General features: G+C 40.5%; 1 pseudogene; it reads right to left on the bottom strand.

The window, feature by feature from the left end:
• LOC111762042 (uncharacterized) overlaps window positions 1-9,782 on the bottom strand; it is a 28,234-nt pseudogene extending 18,452 nt beyond the window's left edge.
• Window positions 9,783-17,878: the final 8,096 nt, after the last annotated feature.

The following is a 17,878-nucleotide window of genomic DNA, read 5'->3' as shown; positions in this document are numbered from 1 at the left end:
CTGCATACTGTTATGGGATGGAGGAAGGGGGAGACAGGGGTTGGAGGAAGAGATCTCCAAAAAACAAATGTACTAAAATATTTTTAATACCAAACAGCTATATTTTTCATGGATATTTTAAAACAACATCATTGTATATTTAGAGACCAATTGGTTAAATAATCTTCTTTGTCAATAAACTTGTCCTCTTTCTCCAAATATGTGTGTTAATAAAATGTTATTATTTACATTTTTAGAGTGACTGTCTCTTTGCAGTGATTGAAAGATATAAGAACATAGCCTTCTATTATAAGTAATTTGTAGACCAGCCATCCATTCATTCTTTTATGTTCAGCAACATGTGCAGGACATCTACTATGTTTCAAATGTACTATTACGTACCCCAGATAGAGTCAAAAGCTATAGTCCCTGCCCTCCAAGAGTTTGCAGTCTTCTTGGGGAAATGTATATACACATAATTTCAACTCAATATGAGATGTGCTTTGTTAGAGGAATGTACGAAATGCTGCTGGGTACCCAGGAAGACATGACTCTAATTTTGTATATGGGGCTGGGAGGAAACCATTGAAAAAGGTTTCAAGGAAGGTGTAATAATTGGGGTGTATCTTAAAGCAGGAATCAATTAGCACAGGCCTGTTTGTCCTGGCACGTGGAAACAATGATCCTGGCATTAAATAAAGACTCCAGGATTAGGTCTCTATATATTCTGACTAATGTTATACTTGGCTGGTGCATCAACACTTCAGAACAAGTGTCATTATTCCAAGCTGTAACTCTGGAAGGCGAAGATGTGAGAACTCTGGAATCAGAGGGCCTGACTCCAAATGCCCAGCATCATGCATGCTAGGCATGTGATCATCAACCTTGTCTTTCCTTCTGTGTTTTAGCTTCCTCATTTGCAAAACAGTGATAATAAAAGCTGCACCTAAAGCTTATGTTGAACCCATGTGCCTAGTATAGACTTACTGGTTGTTTCTTGTTTGCTCCTGTTCATACTGCTTGGTCTTAGAGACTCCCCTACTTGACTCATAGATTTGCTGTGAGGTCTAAATGAGATAATGCATGCTAAGGACTTACCTTAGTGCCTAGATACTTTTAAAATAATAAGTAATAGCTTAAATAGCAAATGCTGATGGTATTCAATAATTCTGAATGTGAAATATCTCAGTAAGGGTCTTTTGTACATGATGGACATTCCATAACTCCTTGTTAGTTGAATGTCTAATTTTCAGAGTTGTACTTACTGGTAATACAGCCTCTTCTCCTGCTTTCTTTTCCCAGTTCCTCCATGGTGAATCCCTAACCAGTCTCCAGCTGGAAGTTCAGACTCACAATAAAGCAGACTGACAATAAAGCAATAGGTTTTGCTACCTGCAGCTTCAGGGTCCCCTTCTCCATCACCCAGACTCCCATGAATTAGAAGAGTTCTGAGTAAACTAAGTCCCAATATCTGTCCATGCACATCCCCTTCCAAGAGAAACCACCCACCCTGTCCGAGCCACAGCTGATTGGAAAAGATGGATGGCTACCTCCTCCAAGAGGAGCCAATCATAGGCCATCTAGTTAACCACTTATGGCCTAATGCAGAAAGGTAAGCAGGGCCAATCAGATGCTCTCTTGTGATAAGAAACATAAAGAGACTGGTTTTCTGTGTGGCTGAAGGGAAAAGGAGTGACTCTTAACCAAAGTTACATGAGACCAAAAACACAAGGAGTAGAAGCAAAGGAAGCTGGTGTGGGGAAAGAGACAGGCATCCTAAGAGAGGTGCAGAGAGAAGAGACAGGCAAGAGATGGAGCAGAGTATGAGAGAGGCAAGAACAGTAGCTTAGGGCAAGAGATACCTGGAACCCTGAAGACTTTTTGGTTCCTGTTTTAATAACAAAGTTGATGATAGAACAGAGGATAAGGGGGAGGTAAGATAATTACAGGTAACATTTTTTGAGAGTTTTCTAAGTTTTACGCAGTTTGTTAAATCTTTTATAAGGATTAACCCAATTAACACAAGAAATCTACATGGCAAGTTTTACTTTGGCCCCATTTTGTGGAGTGCCCATTTGTAGTCTTATAAAAACCTCCCCATATGTGCTCACTCTCTCCCACTTATTCTTAAGGGAAAAATAAAAGACCAAAGAGACAGCCAGAGCAGGGGCTCATTGCACTCCCAGGTTCAGACACAGTGGCCCAGTTTCAGTTCTAGGTCTCTGTTCTAGGCATCTGTGTTGCCCCATGAGCCTTGTCAGCTGCCAGCCAAACCCAAGTCTGCAGTTCTAGGGGTGAGCTCTGAGTTGCCCACTTCCCTCATCCTTACCCAGTTTACAGAATTGGTTTCTACTGCCTCCATTCAGACCATGTTCCTAGGTATTCCCCAGTCCTTCCATCCGTGGTCCCTCAGTCCTGACAAGCCGATTTCTCTGGGCCTCCATATCTTGCCTAGTTCTCAACCGTCTGTGCTTATGGGCCTGCATCCCCTTATGTATCCCTGGATCAAAGTATGCTCTCTAACTCTTAACAAAGACAGACCATGCTCTTAGAACCAGCTCAGCAGCCTGCCTGACTCCCTAATAAACATCAGGTGCTGAGACTTCCAACTGGAGCCTATATTTTAAAAAATTATTGCAGAGACCCTTTCACTCCCCAGATTTATGCCCAAACAGTCTAGCTCTTCTTGCTAGTCCAGCACTGCTCAAGCTTTAATGTGCCTCACCTGGGGCATCGGTTAAAGTATAGACTCTGACACAGTAGATACGAGATTCTGTATTTTCAACAAGTAATTAGGTGATACCAAAGTTGCTGGTACAAAGGGCTTGGCAAACTTTTCCAGAAAGAGCCTGAAAGTAAATATTTTAGGCTTTGCAGGCCATATTATCTGTATTGCAGGGACTCAACTTTGCTGTTGTAGTACAAAAGCAGCCCTAGGTAATATGCAAACTAATGGGTGTGGCTGTGTTACAATAAAATTTTATTTAAAAAAATAGGCACTGAGCCAGATTTAGCCCACAGGCTGTATTTGCCACTTCCTGCTTTAGAGTGAGCAAGTCAATTTGTCCCTTCCCCTCTATAGCTATAGCAAAGATCCATCTCAAGCCTCCTGTGGTATATTGATTGCACAGATGACCACAATTAATGGCCTCCCCAGGTCCCCACCCTTTGCGGTGTGCCTTTGTAGATCTTGCCTTCAAGGGGAGGACTCTACTTCCTCATACTTTGGATCTGGGCTTGCTTTGTGACTTGTTTTTACCGATAAAATATGGCAGAAGCAGTTATGAGCCCAATCCTGAAGAGGCCTTGCACACTTCTGCTTTCTCTTAGTGCTCCACCTCCTTCAAATGACAAGTTTGGACTAACTCATGGAGCTGATTAAACCACGTGGAGGAGAGCCAAAAACACCTAGACAGCCACAGAAGCAGAGCAGCCTGGATGACCAGCTGACTGAAGATACATGGGGGAATCTGGCCAAGACCAGAGCTACCCACTGATCCCAGTTTGAATTATCAAATCTCAGAATCATGAACTAACTAATGTTTTATTTTAAGCCACAGGATTTGGTTGGATGTTTTTGCAGTAATAGCTAACTGATACCCCTACTCTGAGCTAAACACGTACATTATCAAGAATCGTCCCAGCCATTCTGAGACTTTGGTATTGTTATGCCCGTTTTGAAGAACTAAGGTTTAGTTAGTGAGCCTGTCCAAGGTAACCCAGTAGGTAAATGGCAAAACTGGGATTTGACTGACTCCAGCACCTGGGTTTTTGTTGCCATACCAACCTTATCTGTCATCTTGGTTTGGTTTGGTGTAACTGATAGGTCGAATTAGGTACCCAACAAATACATGTCTTTAATCTTAACCCAAATTCCTGTGAGGAGCAGCACTGTAAATAGGACCTCTTAGAATGGTTATTTTTAATTAAGGTGTGCCGACAAAAGCAGGTTAAGCCTTAGTCCATATTAATGGAGGCCTTACAAAGAAAAGCTGGAAGTCACAGACACCAGAAGGAAGAGGAATCGCCCTGTAACAGGAGGCAGATATGCAAGCCAAGACCCCACAAGACTTGTCCGCAGCTAGCACCAGAACGCTCCACTCCAGGAGAAAGCAGGCCTTGCCGGTATCTTGATTTTGAACTTTTTCTAGCCTCAAAACTGTGAACCAATAATAAGCCAACCCATTGCGTGGTAATTGTCATAGCAGCTGGCAAACTAAGACACCCCTGCCTCCTCTTCCTCCCTGCACACATGCAGAATTGCAGAGGACTTGACACTTGGAGTTCAAGCCCACTGAGGAAGCCACAGCTAACTTTATCACTGAGGGAATTTTGTAATAACGTCCCTGTAGCCTTTGTTATTTCTCTCAGGCTAAGCTGCCTTGGTTACATTTCAGAGTTTACATGATTTAGCCTCACACATATCTGAATCCACATGCTAAAAAGGTATTGAAAGAATGTTGACATCAGTGTGCCTGTTTAAAACTTTTAAAATACGTATCATGCTTTCTTCCGAGGAATATTAATGCACCTCTTGCCAAGTGTGGGCATTATGCAAGGATGCAATGCTTCTTTGGACACTTTCCCTGTGAAACACTGCTGGATCTGCCAGGGCTCTCATCCTTTTTGTAAGCATGATTTTTGGTCTCACAGATTTAATGAAAGATTGATTTTTTTTTCCTTTCTAGACAAGAATAAGCCTCATGAAATGGTGATTTCATTCACAACACAAAAGCATGAAAGCCCTCCTTAAAATTAAAAGAAGTCTTCACAAAAAAAGCAGGTTCATTCACAGTAATAGACCACTTTACTTTTTTTTTTTTAAGGCAATAGAACTTTGCTAATTCTCACTAATGACAGAGGAGACTCATTGTAGAAGAACCAATTTTACTGATTACTGAATCGTATAAAATATTCTGAGAAAGAAATGAAATCTTGGTCATTCAAGACCCTGTTGCAGTTCCATGTGTCTTGCTGAGACATCATCAGCCACTGCTGTTTTAATTGAGAGAATAATCAGGTTTGCAGTTTAGTGAACTGAGATAATCACAGATACCATCCTTAGGCAAACCTACATTTCAGCCATTATTAAGGAAGACACTTCCAGGTGATAAAATAGAGCAGATCCCATGGGACAAATCAACAACTCACAAAGTTCATGCTAAATGCTTTAGAGTTGTGTTTAATTTTTCAAGCCATTGGGGGAACAAGGGCCAGTTATTCTAAAAGAGTACTCATTTGGCAAAATCTGGCCCAGTAATTTTTCATCTCAATGTACACTTAGAATCCCAGTATTAAAATAACATTTTGACATGAAAGGTTAAAACCAAATGTGGACTTAGAATCTATACTAGACTCACAAAGTACATAATGGATGATTATGATTCTGAAAAGTGATTTAAAATATTTAAATCAAATGCCTTTGCTCAAAGAATAAAGAAAAACAAAACTCTTGGAAAACACAGGCATGCCTGTGTTTAACTCAGCATAATCTCAAGAGTGGGGACCCATGGTGGATGCTAGTGAAATAGTATTGCATTTGATTGCAAATAGTGTCATATAATTTGCACAAGAGCCTATGGCTAGTAAGCAATATTAGAATACAGATCTGGAGGTGTGGTTCCAGTCTGTACCCAGACCCATACTACCTTGATAAGAGTATAAGATGCACCTGTCCATCTTTGGGGGAAAATTGTCATGAACATTATTTTATCTGAAAGACCATCTTAATCATTAATATTTCCATGACAACTCCTTCTAAAATAACAAGGAGATGAGATAGGAAAAGTTCAAATTGGAACAAAACTTCTAAAATGATCAGTAGCTTATTGTTTACTTGACCTTCACTGTTGAACCTCTCTTGGCGTCTCTATCTTTAGCAAGGTCAAGTTATCATATTGAAGATAATGGGAACAAATCCAGTTAAATGGGAAATGTGATCTGACTTGTCACAAAGCCTGCCATGGGTGTGAACTGAGCTGCCAAATTGATTCAAGTTGTTTTAGTACAACAACTCTGGAACATCTGGGTTTTGAATTACACAACAATTAGTGTAAAAATGTCAGTAGTATTTATGGAAGTCTATTCATATCCTATAATTAGTTTGCTCTAACCCAGAACATTTTATAACGTTCAGGCAGACAGATTCTTTCAAAATGGTTTTTAATTAGCAGAGTCATAACCATGGACATTTCTGCATTTGAACATGGAAATTCACATATTCTTTCAGCATTTATATATTGAGTCCTTCCTAAGGGGGGTTGAAGGCACAAAGATGACCAAGATTAAGTTACAGACTTCCAGGTCTTTCATAATACAAATGGAGAAAGAATAGATGTTTTCACAAATAAATATCATGCAATGGAAAAAGGACAATTCATAACTGATAAGTAAGTGCTATTAAGGTTTAGAGGAAGAAGGAGTCTGAGAAGGCTCATAACACACATGGAGGGTTTGATATGTGGATTGGGGGAAGGATATTCTGGAAGACAGAGCTGTAGGAACAAAGGCAAGGCACAGCAAGATACCAAAGCAAGTCCAGTGGTCCAGTATGTCAGCAATATTAAACACATGGGACAGTTTTGGAAAATAATCCAAGGAAGTAAATTTAAATAAATGTAAGATTGTTGTGAGACCTGCAGCTTCCAGCACACTGAGCAGAGTGGGATGTGCTCTGCACCAAAGGAGTGGGCCTGGGCAGGGTCAGGGGTGTCTGGCACTGCACTAACCCCCATGGATTTTTTAGAGAATGTGACCATATCCCTAAGCACTCTTCCCCTGGTCCTACTACTTTCTCTTAAGTCACAATTCACAGAGCATCACCATGACCAAGTCAAGTGGAGTGCCTTGCAGACAGAGCCAGTTTCCTCACTGTTCACTGATCCTATTAGGAGAATTGGGTCAAGATTCATCTGTTCTTCCCCACCCATTCTTCAAAATGCAATTGAAATGGCTTTGCTAGAAGTCCAGTGGGGCAAGGAAAAGGTATTTACCAAACTTGTTCGTTGTTTTGTGCAGGCAAAATTGATAGAATATACTGAGAATCCCAAATGTGATTAAAGAGCATCCAAAGGATTTGACTAGAGAAAGAATGTCAATATTAAATCTGCAGGATGTTCATTTTCAAGACTAAAGAGAAATGCACCACCCACAATTAAATAAATATGTAAATTCATTAAATGTGACTTAGGAAGGATGAACACCTAAAACTCTACTTGGATATAAAGAGAATAGTTTTCCCCATTGATTTAGAAAAAAATTAAAAAGATGGGGCATAGAATGGAGAGTGTGCTCTTACTTTGGATTCATTAAACCTATATGGCCATTAAAATGATCAGGTAATATAAAAAGTGTTTATGTTCCTATTTATATGTATAGTGAAAATACTTCCAGATATTACTGTAAATGCTCTCTGTATTGTTTTAGCAGTACTAAATGTCAACATGCATTATGTAAAATGTTACATTAGGCTTTCACTGTTTTCTTGGGAACTGAACTGTTGAATTAGGGGCTTAGCTTTTGATGTTATATTTGAACTTTTCTGTAGTAATCAATATGTTCTGTGTCTACTAGGGATTGAAATCTATCCCAAATTCAAGTATATTTAGTCTACCTTCCTTGCATGTACATAAAGTCCAAAGGTTGTCATTTCCCTTCATGCATTTGAATTCAACAGGACTGTCAGAGACATTTAGCTGCTATACTTAATCTGATGCCAAAGATTATAAATTATAAGACCTACTTTTAGGCAAATTATCTCATCATGATTTTGTCAACTCAAAGGAATAATAGTATTTTTACAGTGGAAAAATCCACCAAGATTAACCAAGTGATCAAGGTAAATCTCACCATGAGCTATATCAACATCATTAACTCTTGATATGGTGAACTGGGAAAAACACATTATTATTGTGCCTTTCTTCCCAAAAATGCATAATCTTCCTCCAGTCAGGAGAAAACATTGGACAAACTCATACTGATTACACAGTCTATAAAATAACTGATCAAAATAACTTGATATTTTAAAAGTATTAAGGTCATGAAAGACAAGCAAAAACTGAGAAACTGTTGCAGACTGGAAGAGATTAAAGAGAAATAACAGCTAAAGGCAATGTAAGATCCTGGATATGGTCCTAGAAAAGAAATATTAGTGGAAAAATTGGTGAAATTTGAACAAGGTCTGTATTTTAGTTAACAATATTGTACCAATGTTAATTTCCTATTCTTGATCATTGTGCTATGGTTATGCAAGATGCTAACATCAGGAGAAATGGGGTGAAAGATATACAGGAACACTATACCATTTTTGTAACTTTTCTGTATATCTAAAATTGGTTCAAAATAAAAAGTTAATAAATGAAGCATATGATCTTGATAATATTAAAATATTTATATTAATTTCTGCTTATGTTGAATAATCTTACAATTTAAAATATGTTTTGAAGGTATATTTTAAAAATTAAGAGGTAAACACATGCAATAGTCAAAAGTAAGGAAAATTGGGAATTTAGGGAAGAAAAATTGGAAGCTCGTCTTCATTAAATTTATGAAACTTTTATATTCTGTAGATGCTTTGTGTACCTGTTGAATCAAGATGGCTACATTTGGGACATGAAACTTTAGTAGGCAGAAGTCTTTTTAGGAATATACATTCCAGAAATTCTTTGGTTTCCATGGTCACATACTGATGCTTTGATGTTCCAGAATCCAATATGTTCATGATAGTTACCACAGTCTACCCTATGTACCCCTAAAAAAACATGTTCTTCCCATACGCAAAATACATTCATTCCATCACCACATCTCAAAAACCTTAAGTCATTTCATTGACGATGCTAAGTACAAAGTCTCATCAAAATCAGTTATGGGCATGATCTGCCCTGGGGCAAAATTCCCATCATCTGATGGACCTGTGAAATCCAGCAAACAAGTTATTTGCTTCCAATATATAATAATCAGAAAGGCATAGGATAAACATTCCCATTAAAAGGGAAAAACTGGAAGGAAAAAAGGGGTCACAGTTTCCAGGCAAGTCCAAAACACAGCAGGACAAACGCCGTTAGATTTCAAGATCTGAGAACCATCTCCAGATAAATGCTTTGTCTGTGCCTGCAGCAGCTGCAGCCCTATCTGCTTCCAAGCACTTGCGCAGTGACCATTCTCTACCTGAACACTCAGGTGTAGGCCTACTCTTTCTGAGCATCTAAAGGGTGGCTAAATGCTCCATGAATGCCAGGGGACAAAACCCATCATCTCCAAAGCATTTGGATGCCAGTCAGTCTCTCCATGAATCCTGGGGCACAGGCCCACCATCTCTGAGCATTGATTATTCTCCCTGAACATCAGGGCAAAAGGCCTGCCCCTCAAAGTAAAGGTTGGACTTTCCATTTCCACACTTACAAGTGGGTCTGCTTTCCTGGCCCAAGGACCTCTATTTGGTCCAGATCTCTCTTTCCATGGTTCTGTCCTTGAAGTTATTCTTCCATCAGTTTGTCCCTTCTCTGTAGCTTTCAGTCCCAGCTTGCATTAGTTCTGCTCTTAGAAATTTCACAAAAAAAGTATTGACTTTGCATACAATTCAGGGGAGTCCAAACCATGTATCCACCGATAGATGGACTTTCCACCAATCCTTTCTGGATAACTGCATTTCCAACACTGACCTCCACTGAAATGGATCCATGTTCAGCCACATCCTCTTTAACAAAGAATTGTTCAGCTGAACTCTCACAAGGAGCATTATCCTCTGGGGACTCACTTCCAGAAAGCTCAAGGAGGTCCCTGATAGAGCTACTTCTTTCCTTCATCTCAGAGTACACTATCTGGAGAGGCTGAGAATTTTCTAAGCCATCAGTTTTTGGTTTCTTTGCGCATAAGGATTCAATCCTCACTTTATCTCTTTCCTTTCTCATTTTACTAAAAATTGTAAGGAAGGACCAGGCTGTGCCTTCCATACTTAGCTTGGAATTCTCCTCAGCTAAATATACAAGTTCATCCCTTGCAAGTTTTGCTTTCCATCCAACATCAGAATACAACTTAACTTGGTTTTCTGTCACTTTATAAGGATCACCTTTCTTCCAGTTTCCAATAACAATCTCATTGTTTTTTCCAAAAGCTCACTGGCAGTACCTTTAATGTTCACATTTCTACTCATAGTTTCCTCAAAGCAATCTAGGCTTTTTCTATCAAGCACTTCACAATCTTCCCAGCCTCTCCACATTACCCAATTCCAAAGCTGTTTCCAAATGTTTAAGTATTTGTAAGAGCAGCACCCCACTTTCAATAACAAAATCTGAGTTTCCTAACTGTGTTCATAATACCACAAAATGGGTAGTTTTAAGCAATAGGATTTTATTAGCTCACAGTTTTGAGGGAAGCCCCAATTGAGGTACCAGCAAGATGATGCTTCTTCCTTAAGACTGAGATGCTCTGGGGCTGCCTGCCATGATCCTCGGGACCTTGGCTTTTCAGTCACATGGGAATGCATGAGGAGATGTCCCTCCTTTTTCCTCTGGTTTCCATTGACTTCTAGCTTCTGGGCTTTTTCCTTAGCTTTCTCTCTATATGTCTGAATTCCATTCTGCTTATGAAGGACTCCAGAATTCTGGATTAAAGCCTGATCTGATTCTGCTGGCCACACTTTAACTAAAAATAACATCTTCAAAAGGTCCTATATACAATGTAGTCACACCCACAGGAATGGATTAATAATAAGAACATGTTTTCCCTCTGGGGTACATAATTCAATTTACCATAATAGTCTCAGTAACAAAAGTAATTGTGTGTGAATGACTTTTTTTTTTTTTTGCTTATGTCTCTATTCTGTTGGTTATTACTTCTTTCATAGAATTTCTCACATTATGGAATTGATTTGCAATGAACACAAACTGTAATTTAAAATAAATAAATGGCCAAAATAGCTAGAGAGTGAAAGAGTGAGAAAGAGAGAAGACTATGGTAGACCTAAAGTGCATGCTAAGAAGCTTGAGATTTATTCTGCAGATGATGGAGATTCTTTGAACTTAGGGAGGTAGAGAGGAAAATAAAAATCAATAAACCTGAGTTGGGAGTCAGACCGGGGACTGTGCCATCTATCAATACTGTGATCCTGGCTTAAGTCACTTAACTTTTATGCGACTATACTTCTTCATCTGTGAAGTAGGAAGAGGAGATGATAAGGGACAGTTCTTTTTTTTTTTTAAGATTTATTTATTTATTTATTTCTCTCGCCCCCACCCCCGACCCCAGTTGTCTGTTCTCTGTGTCTATTTGCTGCGTCTTCTTTGTCCCGTTCTGTTGTTGTCAGTGGCACGGGAATCTGTGTTTCTTTTTGTTGCATCATCTTGTTGTGTCAGTTCTCCGTGTGTGCAGCACCATTCCTGGGCAGGCTGCACTTTCTTTCGCACTGGGCGGCTCTCCTTACAGGGCATACTCCTTGTGCGTGGGGCTCCCCTACGCGGGGACACCCCTGTGTGGCAGGGCACTCCTTGCACGCATCAGCACTGCGCATGGGCCAGCTCCACACGGGTCAAGGAGGCCCAGGGTTTGAACCGGGGACCTCCCATGTGGTAGGTGGACTGCCCTAACCACTGGGCCAAGTCCGCCAAAGGGACAGTTCTTTTAATGACCGTGAATCGTGTGGCATAAAATATAATCCCTTGCCAATCAATGTCTCAAAGATGTTAGAATCCAAAGAGAAAATGTTAGAAATTTTATTCCTTAATTTTAATCTCAACTTGTAAATTTTTAAATATTTTGCATATGACATAATGGGAAGATTTTCTCAGAATTAGACTCTGAAATGAAAGCGTGAGTGATTTCTTAAACAGAAATCCATGAGAGAGTGAGAGACAGGGAAGAAGAATCCAAGTAGAGGTGAGATTTTAGGTGAAGTCAAACCACATCCTGATCCTGTGAGGAGCACCTTGAAGCATGGAAGCTGGCATTTCTGCTTCTGCCCCAGGTAAGTACTGGCTAAGGGCCCTTGGGTCCTAAACTCCCAGGCACTTCCAGTTTTCTATTCAGAGGCACACCAGCAACCTAAGGGCAATCTTCTTAAGATGACAGAGCTGTTAGCAAAACACACAGAAGTGGGAAAAATGGAGCATGGAATCAGTAATGAATTTTAAGAAGTCTGGGTGGGTACCCAGAACAGCAGCTGCAGTGCCACTTAAAGTTTGGCCTTCAAACTGGCTCACCAGAAAGCTGTTAGAAATGCAAATTCTCTGGCTCCACACCTAGGGAATCGGACCTACAGAGTCAGAAGCTCTAGGGGTGGAACCCAGGGTTGCTTTTTAACAAGCACTGAAGGTAACTCTGATGGATGCTCATGTTTGAAAATATTGCACTCAATACTAGTATAATAAATAGTTCAGGTAGAACATTGATGAACAGTGAATTACACATACATGGAGGTGTGTTCAATTTTGTTGTTGTTTAACTGACAGGATGTGAAGTCAAAAAGGTAAGAGGCGGTGCTGTGCTTAGCTGTCAGAATGATCTAAATGCAAATGCGGTCACATCATTCCTCACTGAAACAGGCAGAGGCACCATATCTCTTAGTGTCATCTTAGAACAAGGTCACAGGTCTCAGCACAGAAGGGTGTTGTCTTTTGTGGCCCTTGTAATGCCTCAGCCTCCTCCTCTACCATTTCCCACTAGATTCTGTATGTTCTGCTACACTTAGTACATGGCAAACCTGACACCTGCCATACAGCTCCACATGTCTGTGTACCTGCTGTTTCCACAGCTCTGAATGTCTTTTCTCCCATACTCTACCTATTTAATTCCTCCCGACCATGGAGGCTCAGGTATGCAGTCACTCCATTTCCTCCCACCAGGTTGAGTTGGGGGCATCCTCTCTGCTCCCATAGTGCCCTGTCACTCAGGGCTCTCCTTCTAAATCACAAGTGTGGATTCTCTTACCTGTTTCCTTTACTACACTGTAAATGTGTTGAGAACAACAACTGTTTCATTCCTATGCCTATGAAGGCTGGCACATAGCAAGCACAAAATAAACAGTTTCTGAGTGAACAGGAAAATAAGTAAATCACCCCGCACATTTTTCCCAGAGAATTTCTTTGGCCGAAACTTGTGAAGTGGATTAGGGGGAAGTGGACAGACTAATGAGGTGAGCATTGCCACGGTTACCAAGAAAGAAGAAATAGGACTTGCAGAAGATTGTAGAGGAGAAACAAAGGTGGAGGTGTTCCTTATTCAGGAGTCTAGATATGGATATAACAGAAACATAACTAACTTAAGTTAATGAGAAAAAGTGGAGGGGTGCTGATTTTTGCCTCAGAGAACTCAAGAGGAGGTATGCAATGGAGGTGTTCCTTGATATGTTAATAGAAACTGGAAGAAACAATGTCCACTCCATAACTCCTGTACTTTCATGTTTCAGGTTAGGCTATGTGAATAGAGAAAGTCCCAGTACCAAAAATATTTCTAGGGAAAGAAAGACCCTGCAACCAAGGGTCACGTTATATAAAATGCATGCTTTTTCTGGTGACTCCAAAGAAGTGGGCCAGAAGATGACATTAAAAGCACCTGGCATTTTAATCTCAGGAGAGCCAAGGGAGATGAAGAAGCCAATTAGTTGACAATCTCAGGTACACTGGGAGGATGGGGATGTGAAAATAATAGAAATGGGGAAATCAGCGGAAATCACTAGTTAGATAATTAATTATATTGTGGGTGTACTGAATTTGAGAGTCTAGAGAAATATCTAAGGGGAATGTCTAACAGGTAGTAGGAATCTCAGAGAGCAATCAGTGCTAAAAACTAGACCTATAGAAGTAGTATTTTAAGAAAACAAGTTTTCCCAAAAACTTTTCCAAAGGAAAAAAGACATAAGAATTGGATGTGACAGTTTGAAGGTTTTGCTTTTTTTTGGTAAATCCCAGATAAATTCATGCTGCTAAAACTAATCCAATCCTGTGGGCGAGAGACCCTTTGAGTGCACTATATTCAGTTAAGGCAACTTTAATTAGACTGTTTTAGGGCTTTTGATTGGACTATATCAGTGAGGTAAGATTCAGATTGGGTCTCCACCCTCTTGCTGGGTCTTAAATAGACTGAGAACATACATGGAGAAAGAAGAGACACACACAAAAGGAGCTCTGCCATTTTGAACCTGCCATGTGAGAGAGAGGACTCCAAGTTTGCCTACAGCTGTAGAAAGACAGGGAAGTAATGAGCAGCTCAAGCAGATGAGGCTCAGGAGAGATGCTTGGGTCCACAGCTGAGCTAGAGGAGAAAGTAGAGAGAGACTGGCAGATCTGCCATCTTTCCTGATAATGTGGCAGGATTACACGATCTGCTAGCAGCAGAACTTTGGTGAGAAAGTATCTCTGATGATGCCTTGATTTGAAGATTTTCATAGCTCCAGAGTTGTAAGATTGCCCTCTAATAAAATTCCCATTATAAAGGCCAATGTATTTCTGGTATATTGCATTGGCAGTTTCTGGCAAACTAAGATATTGGGAGTCAAGAGAACTGACTTTGTTCTAGACTGAGCGACTTTGGCCATTTGATCCATTCCCTTTTTTCCTTTTTCCTTCCCAAATATAACTACTACCTTGCCATTGGTATGTTTAAGTAACTGGGAAAGTTTTTGAAAAATGTGATCAGATTTCTAACCATACTCTGCCTGGAAATTGTGCTATCACTGGACTTCTTGTTGTGTGAAAGAACGTATTTCCTCAGTATGAGAGGTGCTGAAACCATCAACTGACAGAGAAAGGCCAGGAATGTACTCCTCTGATACCAAAATGAAGAGACAGAAGTAAGTCAAATGTGTGGAATTTATGATGAGAAGACTTTGAAGACATTCTTGTTGATTGACTTTGATCCCATTGGGAAGGAAATAGAGGATATCTGCTGAACGTGATGAAGACCAATGGTCTTGAGGGTGATGGTTAGTCATTTTTATAGATTGTTTATAGAAGAAACAATTAAAATGAAGGAATGAAAAAATGAGTGGAAGAGATGTGCTCATGTGTTTAGACTGAGTGGAAGAAGCCTGTGGAGAGGGAGAGACTGAGGGTGCTTCAGAAAAGGGGAGGAATGAAGACCCAAGATCCTTGAGTGACAAGTGGGAGGGGTCAGCCTTCTGGGTTTTCTTCTAGTTCCCTCCCTGTGTCCCATATAAGGCAAGTTCATCGTTGCATTATTGATTTGAGGTGGAACATCCAGGAGAAGACAGCATTAGGAGAAGTTCTCTTGCAGACAAAATATACTCAGTTGTCCCCGTCTCCTTCCCGCCCAGTATTGGCAGCCGGCGCTGCCCCTCCTTCTCCCCTTCTCCGACTTCCGCCTAGCCATTATCTAGACAGCCCACACTTTCCCCTTCCCCTCCCTTGCTCCTAACCTCTTAGCCAGCTTACTGTCCAGTAACCGCCTACTGTCCAGTAACTGCCTACGCAAGCAACAGCACCCGCCGGCACCAATCAAGTCCCTTTACGTATCCCTAGACCCTATAAAACCATGTCCCCTTCAACAATAAAGTAGACTTGTGCCTAGACCTTGTCTCCGTGGTGTTCTTGCTTGCACCGCGCGTCCCCCGTGCCTGAGCGGAGAGAGCGAGGGCCCAACGGCTTCGTGCCGAACCCCCTCCTCTCCTTCGACCGCGAGGCAGCCCCCGTCCGGAGAGCCCACCCAGCCAACCGCCGACCCTCCTGGAGGCCCGCCGCTGCCCACACTCAGTAGAACTGGAATAAGTAAAATTTCATTTTCATAGCTAATATCTCGAGATATGCCAAGGCTGCAGCCTTCCCATTAACCCAGTCCATTTCCAATGTATACTCTTATCTGGAAGCACCTAATTAAAGTATCTTCTCCTATCTGCAAGCCCCATGGACACTTGTGGCAGCTGGAGGCCTGGAAAATAGCCATGTAAAATGTTGGATTTGAGGGAGAGTGTTGCTTCTCTGCTCTAGGTCTTTGCTATGACAGGAGACCCAGAACTGCCTTTAAGCCTACTGGGGCTACTTTCTCCTCTGCTTTTCAGATGCTTGGCTTGAGTTCCTTTCAAATGAATAGATCTTCATGGCAAGGTACTATGTTGACTGTAGGAATTCAATGATGAGACAGATAAACCCTACTCTGAAAGTGTTTAAGATTAGGGAAGGGTCCCTAATCCTTATTATTCAGTCTACTTCTTGCCTCCAAGATCAACCAAGCATAGATGTTTGGAATTGGAAAGTACTATGGAGAGAGAATCACCTTATGTGATAAATGCAGAAAGTGGAAGACCCACTGATTAAGGGATTTGTCCATAGCCACAAAACGAGTTAGACATGGAACCAAATCCCCTAACTCCCAACCAGTGCCTTTCCTTCTACCACAATTCTTAAAAGGAACAGACATCTTGAGCAGCTACCATGGGGGAAAATAATGTGAAGTTCAGGACTGGGTGATACAAAGTAAAATCATTGTGCTTACCCTTCAGGGACTTACAAGTAACACAAGCAGAATTCCAGGTAATGATATTGTTGGTTTCCTTTTTTCAAAAAATGATTAAATGTTGAAACAAATATATAAGTGAAGGGCAATAGAAGACTCTTAAAAATTGAGACTGGGTTTTATTTATCTATCTTCTAGCATAGTACCCAGTATATAGTATGCATTTAGTAAATGAATATTATAGGGATTTTGTATCACAAAAGTTTTAGTGTGTTTTGGGTACACATTTCATAGAGTCTGGGATTTAAAACCACATTGTTTTATAGGGTTTTCTTTGGGAGAGGGTTTGGTAGGAACATAACCGTCTTCAAAATGATGGCTGCATAAAAAAAGAATCAAAATACAAATGTTGATATTGTTTTCAATGTGTACATTTTAAACTCTATCTCTCTGGACTGTTCCATAATCTGCTCTGTGTATGATTTATTTCACTCATTCATATGGCTTTGGTCAAAATAAGACAAGCATTTCCTGAATCGTTTGACATTCAGCTGTTGCTGAAGATGTTAAAACTACAAACAAACCTGCTAATCGTTGGCAACAAAGCAGCTTAATCCTGGCTGACCAGCGATTTGTTTTGGAGTCTTTGGAGCAACAGAGATTCAAGTTTATAAAAAGAGGTAAGTAGTCAGAGATTAAAAGCAAAAAAAGGAAAAGACTTCTTTCCCCCAGACCACACACTGATAGGGAATCTTCCCTGAGCAATTGTTTGAAGATGTTTCATGTTTCTTTCCCCTCCCCTCCTCTAAGTTTCTTCCCTGCCCACTCCTCCCCCTTTCTCAGCCCCAAAGGCTTGATTGGCACTTGTCAACACTGATAGAGAGAGGAAGATGCTTCAGGAAAAAAGGAGGGGTAGAGGCTAAGCAGCCTCGTCAAAAGCAGCGGTCGTCAAAAGATGATTCCTTTTTTCGGCCTGTGTTTTGTCTCTCTCTAAATTATTCAAATCTGGGTGGCATTGAGGATAACTGGCATTTTGACACAGCTTAAAGGATTGTCTCACTAACACTATTGAACTGAAACTGCCACTCTTAAAAAAATGTATAAAGAGAGATTTTTGGCATAATCTGATATGTCTACAAATGAAAGGCAGTTTCACATTAAAGGCCTTAAATATTTTTGAACAATTATATTCATTTTTGACTTATTGTTTTGTTCCACCCATCTGTAAGAATAATCTTTATTGGCTTAAAAACAGAGAGAAAAGCTCTTACTGGGGTTTCTTCAAAGAATATGCATAATAGCTTGGTGCCTGTTGGTTGGTTATAAAGTTGAGGCAGCTGGTTAAGGAGGGTATGAAATTTTTCAGGCCAGAAAAATTTTATCTTTGTCAGAAATATCTTTAATGTGAGGGTATAGAAGGAGCATTGGTCTGGGAATTAGGGCGATCTGGTACTAGTCCCAGATATGGCAATGCCAACGGTGGGGTCATAGATGACCA

Source organism: Dasypus novemcinctus, chromosome 12 (assembly GCF_030445035.2).
Source record: "Dasypus novemcinctus isolate mDasNov1 chromosome 12, mDasNov1.1.hap2, whole genome shotgun sequence".
Taxonomy (NCBI): domain Eukaryota; kingdom Metazoa; phylum Chordata; class Mammalia; order Cingulata; family Dasypodidae; genus Dasypus; species Dasypus novemcinctus.
The sequence above is the reverse complement of the archived record's forward strand: the minus strand, read 5'-3'. Positions and strand labels throughout refer to the sequence as shown.